At 48.1% G+C, this 6,746-nt stretch overlaps 1 long non-coding RNA gene across 4 annotated transcripts in view; it reads right to left on the bottom strand.

Annotated features, from left to right (window-relative positions):
- Window positions 1-2,528: 2,528 nt before the first annotated feature.
- LOC101906457 (uncharacterized) overlaps window positions 2,529-6,746 on the bottom strand; it is a 28,623-nt gene continuing 24,405 nt past the window's right edge. For all 4 annotated transcript variants that reach the window (XR_003033445.2, XR_003033446.2, XR_003033444.2 and 1 more), the window contains 3 exons: window positions 6,592-6,702; window positions 6,156-6,482; window positions 2,529-4,947 (listed from right to left, as the gene is read on the bottom strand). This is a non-coding gene — a long non-coding RNA (uncharacterized lncRNA). The remainder of the gene's footprint in view (window positions 4,948-6,155; window positions 6,483-6,591; window positions 6,703-6,746) is intronic.

Raw genomic sequence — 6,746 nt, 5'->3', positions numbered from 1 at the left:
GGTTAAAGTTCCTGTGGGCCACAGGAGTGTCCTTTTCGGATATGGAACTGGGAATTCATGGTTTGAATTTCTGGAGGCCAAGGAAGTGGCAGCTTGCACCTGGGTCTTGCCAGATGGAAGACAGACAACGTGCCTGGAGGTGGGCACTCAGCGAAGCAGAGGCATCACTTGGCTCACTGGAGCCCAGGAAGCCAGTGGGGTGGAGGTGTGGGGAGGTGGAAGTGGGTAGGCCCAGGGGAAGCAGGTGGGGGTGGGCCAGAGGTGACTACCTTTGGGCTAAGGGTGTGTCTGTGGAGCGTGACACCCACTACTCTCTCTGCCAATGGCTGAGATTGGGCCCAGAAGCCTGGGAGTGGTTCACAGCTCCAGCAGCCTAGTCCAATTCAGTTCAGTTCAGTTGCTCAGTTGTGTTCGACTCTTTGTGACCCCATGAATCACAGCACGCCAGGCCTCCCTGTCCATCACCAACTCCTGGAATTCACTCAGACTCACATCCATTGAGTCAGTGATTCCATCCAGCCATCTCATCCTCTGTCGTCCCCTTCTCCTCCTGCACCTAATGTCTCCCAGCATCAGAGTCTTTTCCAATGAGTAAACACTTCACATGAGGTGGCCAAAGTACTGGAGTTTCAGCTTTATCATCATTCCTTCCAAAGAAATCCCAGGGCTGATCTCCTTCAGAATGGACTGGTTGGATCTCCTTGCAGTCCAAGGGACTCTCAAGAGTTTTCTATAACACCTCAGTTCAAAAGCTTCAATTCTTCGGTACTCAGCTTTCTTCACAGTCCAACTCTCACATCCATACATGACCACAGGAAAAATCATAGACTTGACTAGACAGACCTTTGTTGGCAAAGTAATGTCTCTGCTTTTGAATATGCCATCTAGGTTGGTCATAACTTTCCTTCCAAGGAGTAAGCATCTTTTAATTTCATGGCTGCAGTCACCATGTACAGTGATTTTGGAGCCCAAAAACAAAGTCTGACACTGTTTCCACTGTTTCCCCATCTATTTCCCATGAAGTGATGGGACCAGATGCCATGATCTTTGTTTTCTGAATGCTGAGCTTCAAGCCAACTTTTTCACTCTCCACTTTCGCTTTCATCAAGAGGCTTTTTAGTTCCTCTTCACTTTCTGCCATAAGGATGGTATCATCTGCATATCTGAGGTTATTGATATTTCTCCTGGCAATCTTGATTCCAGCTTGTTTTTCTTCCAGTCCAGCGTTTCTCATGATGTACTCTGCATATAAGTTAAATAAGCAGGGTGACAATATACAGCCTTGAAGTACTCCTTTTCCTATTTGGAACCAGTCTGCTGTTCCATGTCCAGTTTTGACTGTTGCTTCCTGACCTGCTTCCAACAACACAAGAGAAGACTCTACATATGGACATCATCAGATCATCAACACCGAAATTAGATTGATTATATTCTTTGCAACCAAAGATGGAGAAGCTCTATATCATCAACAAAAACAAGACCAGGAGCTGACTATGGCTCAGATCATGAATTCCTTATTATCAAATTCAGGCTTAAATTGAAGAAAGTAGGGAAAACCACTAGACCATTCAGGTATGACCTAAATCAAATCCCATATGATTATATAGTAGAAGTGAGAAATAGATTTAAGAGCCTAGATCTGATAGATAGAGTGCCTGGTGAACTGTGGAATGAGGTTCGTGACATTGCAAGGAGACAGGGATCAAGACCAACCCCATGGAAAAGAAATGTAAAAAAGCAAAACGGCTGTCTGGGGAGGCCTTGCAAATAGCTGTGAAAAGAAGAGAAGTGAAAAGCAAAGGAGAAAGGAAAGATATAAGCATTTTAATGCAGAGTTACAATGAATAGCAAGAAGAGATAAGAAAGCCTTCCTCAGCGATCAATGCAAAGAAATAGAGGAAAACAACAGAATGGGAAAGACTAGAGATCTCTTCAAGAAAATTAGAGATACCAAGGGAACATTTCATGCAAAGATGGGCTTGATAAAGGACAGAAATGGTATGGACCTAACAGAAGCAGAAGATATTAAGAAGAGGTGGCAAGAATACACAGAAGAACTGTACAAAAAAGATTTTCATGACCCAGATAATCACAATGGTGTGGTCACTAACCTAGAGCCAGACATCCTGGAATGTGAAGTCAAGTGGGCCTTAGAAAGCATCACTATGAATAAAGCTAGTGGAAGTGATGGAATTCCAGTTGAGCTATTTCAAATCCTTAAAGATGATGCTGTGAAAGTGCTGCGCTCAATATGCCAGCAAATTTGGAAAACTCAGCAGTGGCCACAGGACTGAAAAAGTTCAGTTTCCATTCCAATACCAAAGAAAGGCAATGCCAAAGAATGCTCAAACTACCTCACAATTGCACTCATCTCACATGCTAGTAAAGTAATGCTCAAAGTTCTCCAAGCCAGGCTTCAGCAATACATGATCCGTGAACTTCCTGATGTTCATGCTGGTTTTAGAAAAGGCAGAGGAACCAGAGATCAAATTGCCAACATCCGCTGGATCATGGAAAAAGCAAGAGAGTTCCAGAGAAACATCTATTTCTGTTTTATTGACTATGCCAAAGCCTTTGACTGTGTGGATCACAATAAACTGTGGAAAATTCTAAAAGAGATGGGAATACCAGACCACCTGACCTGCCTCTTGAGAAACCTGTATGCAGGTCAGGAAGCAGCAGCCTAGGGGGCCCGTTAAACTGCTCAATCTTGCCGGCCTGTGCACTTTGTTCCAGGTGATCCCCCACCCACTTCTTCAGTCTCAGGGCACCCCCAGAAGGAGGCAGCTATGGCCACTGGGTGACAGCAGCATTCTAATTGGCTGTGCAGGCCACCTGCTGTGCTGTCATGTCCAACCCCTACATAGCTGCACCAGCTCGGGCCACAGCCAGGGTGAGATGCTGCCAGAGTATGCCAGGAGCACCCTGGGACTCTGGATCTTCTTAGCTGTGAGGCCAAGTTTTCAGGGGATGGGGGCCCTGGGTCCTCCTCTCACAGTGGGGGCATCAGGGACCTTGTAGGCACCAGGTGGCACACCAAGCAAGGAGGTGGCTCTCTTCAGTGTGTAGGCAAAGAAAGGAAGGTGAGGCCCTGGAAGCGAGAGAGATGGTGGGGATCGGGCAAGAGGTCAGGCTGCTGGTGGAAGAAGACAGCATAGAGGAGGTGGAAGTGGTGGAAGATGTGGAGCAGGAGCAGTTATCCTTGCAGGAGCCAGAGGAGAAGCTGGAGGAGCAGAGCCAGGAATGTGCAAGGCCAGGAGCCCCGAGTGATCTACCGGCCCATGCTGGAGAGGCTGGAGTGACTGGTAGCCCTTTAGACAGTGAGTTTAGGTCTGGGAATGTGAAAGACCACAGGGCCTACGTTTGTATCAGGTGGAACAACCGTCGGAGGAGGAAGGGTCACTTGGATCAGAGATGTGCCATCTTCCAGGGATTCACAGGCTTCTGGGCCCAAGCCGTATCCTGATTTCTATTCCTCAGAGTCAGCTGCTCAGGAGGAGGAGAAGGACCAGGAATAGAGGTGGGGACAATGGCACAGGCAAGGTAAGGGGTGCCCGAGGGAATAGAGGTGGGAACAATGGCACAGGCAAGGTGAGGGGCGGCCGAGGGAACTGTGTGCTGGTGGTGTGGAGGTCCAAAGGTACAGCAGGACCAGAATTCGAACATGGCCAAAACACCTGTAGGTGTCTGAGCCATGACTTTGGGTGACTCCTTTTGTCTTGCATCTGAAGAGGAGCAGTACCCAGGGTGGGGATTCTATGTCAGAAGTGACCAGAAACATTAGGCCAGAGTAGCATTCCCAGAGAGTTATTATTGTATTTGTGGATAATCCTGGGAAGTAACAGAGACAGTGCGAGTCCCACAGCCCATCCCAGTCAGTCAGAGCCCCTGTTGTTGTTCCCACTAGTGCAGTGCAGAAGCAGGAGGTTTTCCACACCAAGGTGGAGAAGGAAGTGGCTGCTGTCCGGTATGTTGTGAGTGCCAGACGACTCCAGACACATCCTTGTGAAGACAAGGAGCATTTCAGAGACCCAGGGCTTTCTTGTTAAACACACACACACACAGAAAGACACACACACATACTCATACACAACACACTTGTCCACAGACAAGGTGTGCCAAAGGGACTGCAGTTCCTGACATTTTTAAGCAGTGACATGCCACCATTCAGCACACACCATCCAGTCAGAAATAAGAAGTGGTCAGAAACAGATCCTCCCTTGGCGAATGCATACAAATTCAGACACCAAAGACTGGTCAGTGTATCTCTGTGGCACCCCTGTCCAAAATAGGAACGAGAAAAGGATGGCCAGTGACATCTCCGGACAGTGGTTCCACACATCTACAATTACATCAAGAGACATAAACAAGCTCACAGTTGCTGCTCTGTTGACCTGTTTTTTACTACAGGCCTTTTTCCATGACTGATCTCCTTAACTGGAAAGATCACACCCCCTCATACTCTGAAAAGCCCCAAGTAGTGATTGGTCTCTTAGAATCCATCTTTCAGACCCACTGCCCCACCTGGGGAGACTGCCTGCAGTGTCTCCTCACCCTATTCAATATAGAGGAATGCCGATGAGTCATGACAAAGGCTAGAAAATGGGTCCAGGCCAATGCCCCAGGGGCCCAATAAGATGTGGAGAACTGGGCTTGGGAGAACTTCCCAGAGGAAGAGCCTCTCTGGTATCCCAATACTGAGGGGGGAAGAAACCAGTTAGAGAGATAGCCACAGGCCCTCTCTCCTACAGGGGGTAAAAGACGGGGCTAAGAAGCCTGGTAACATGGCTAAGACCACTGAGGTGCTACATGAACCAGATGAAAGCCTGGACGATTTCTGAAAAAGCCGTGTGAGGCCTTCTGGGTTTTCACCCCTTTTGATCTTGAAACCACTGAAAATCAATGGATGATAAATTCAGCCTTTGAGGGATAGGCCCAATCAGACATCTGAAAAAAAAAAAAAAATTACAGAAATTAGAAGTTTTGCAGGTAAAAATGCCACAGACCTGCTTTGCCAACAAAGTCTTTGTCAATCACAACTAAACAGCAAAAAGTGGATGAAGCAAAATGTCACATTCTTGGCAGCTGTTCTGCCACAGTGTGCACCCCCAGTGGGACCACACCTTAAGGCAAGGGGCCCAGATCTGAAAAGGAAAATTCCCCTTAGCCACAATCAATGTGCCTATTGCAAGCAAAAGGGACACTGGAAAAATGAGTGCCCCAGTCGCCCAGAGAAGTAAACCAAAGCAGCAGGCCCACCGATCCGGTATTAACTCAAGCCACACGGCACTAATCTGATCGGGCTAACTCAAGCAGAATCCCAACTAGAGGAAACTGAACTCTCTCCAACTGGGTCCCCGAGAGACCATGGTCAGAATTCAAGTAGGGGCTATCCAAGGGACTTTATGGTGGACACTGGCACTGAGCATTCCCAGGTCACCCAGGAGATAGTCCCCTTATCAGGAAAAGAAACTACCATCATTGGGGGCACAGGAGCCCAGACCCACACACATCCAGACCTGCAGGCCCTTTTGCAGTCCTTGATAATGCTGACGGGGGGCCATGAGGTAGAGCACGAATTCCTTCACTTGCCCAACTGCCCTATTCCCTTGATGCGAAGAGTCCTGGTTGCTAAGATGGGGGCCCAGATTTCCTTTTCTGCTGATGGGTAACCTCTCCTAAAGCTAGCAGGCCCACTCTCCTCCTTGATTATGACTCTTGCTGTAAGGTGAGAAGAAGAATGGGGCCTATATTCCTCCCTTCCAGGAGAAGGGACCATTCCTCCGGAATCAGAGACTGAGTACCCACCAGTTTTGGCCAAGGAAAATGCTCTGGGCCTGGCAAAACTCCTTACTCCCATCCTGATTGATCTGAAACCAGGAGCTCAGCCTGTAAAACTACAACAGTATCTGATTCCCCGGTAGGCCCGGCTGGGAATCCACACTCATTTAGATAGACTACTCCAACACGGACTTCTGATGAAATGTCAGTCACCTGGAAACCCCACTACTACCCGTGAAGAAGCCAGGGACACATGACTACCATCCGGTTTAGGACTTAAGAGCTATAAATGAGGCAACAATTACTCTGCACCCGGCAGTGCCTAAACCGTACACCCTACTAGGACTGATCCCTTCCACAGCTGAATGACTTACTTGCTCGCACTTGAAAGATGCCTTCTTCTGCCTCCAGCTTGCACCTGTCAGCCAACCACTATTTGCCCCTGAATGGGAAAACCCACACATGGGAAACAAGAAACAGCTCTCTTGGACGAGGCCTCCTCAGGGTTTCAAGAACTCCCCTACTCTCTTCAGCGGAGCTTTGGCCACTGACTTTGTGCAATTTCCTGGACGAGAGTTAGACTGTGTCTGGTGAAGTAGGTCATTGAGCACAACACAGGCTCGATGCCTAGAAGGAGCAAAGGCCCTCATCTCCTTGTTAATGGAAGCTGGGTACTGGGTATCAAAGAAAAATGCACAAATCTGTAAAAGACAAATCAAATATCTAGGTTTTAATATCATCTCGGGCCAGCAAATGCTAGGAACTGAAAGGAAACAAGCAGTTTGCACCAACCCTCCCCCTACCACTCACCAGAAGGTCCACGAGCTCCTGGGAGCAGCAGGATTCTGCAGGATATGGATCCCTGGATTTTCAGACCTGGCCAGAACCCTATATGAGGCCCTGAAAGAAGAAAAGGCTCCCCTTGAATGGAGCCAAGAAGTGGCATTTCAAACAATTAAGGCCAA

Source organism: Bos taurus, chromosome X, assembly GCF_002263795.3.
Source record: "Bos taurus isolate L1 Dominette 01449 registration number 42190680 breed Hereford chromosome X, ARS-UCD2.0, whole genome shotgun sequence".
Taxonomy (NCBI): Eukaryota; Metazoa; Chordata; class Mammalia; order Artiodactyla; family Bovidae; genus Bos; species Bos taurus.
The sequence above is the reverse complement of the archived record's forward strand: the minus strand, read 5'-3'. Positions and strand labels throughout refer to the sequence as shown.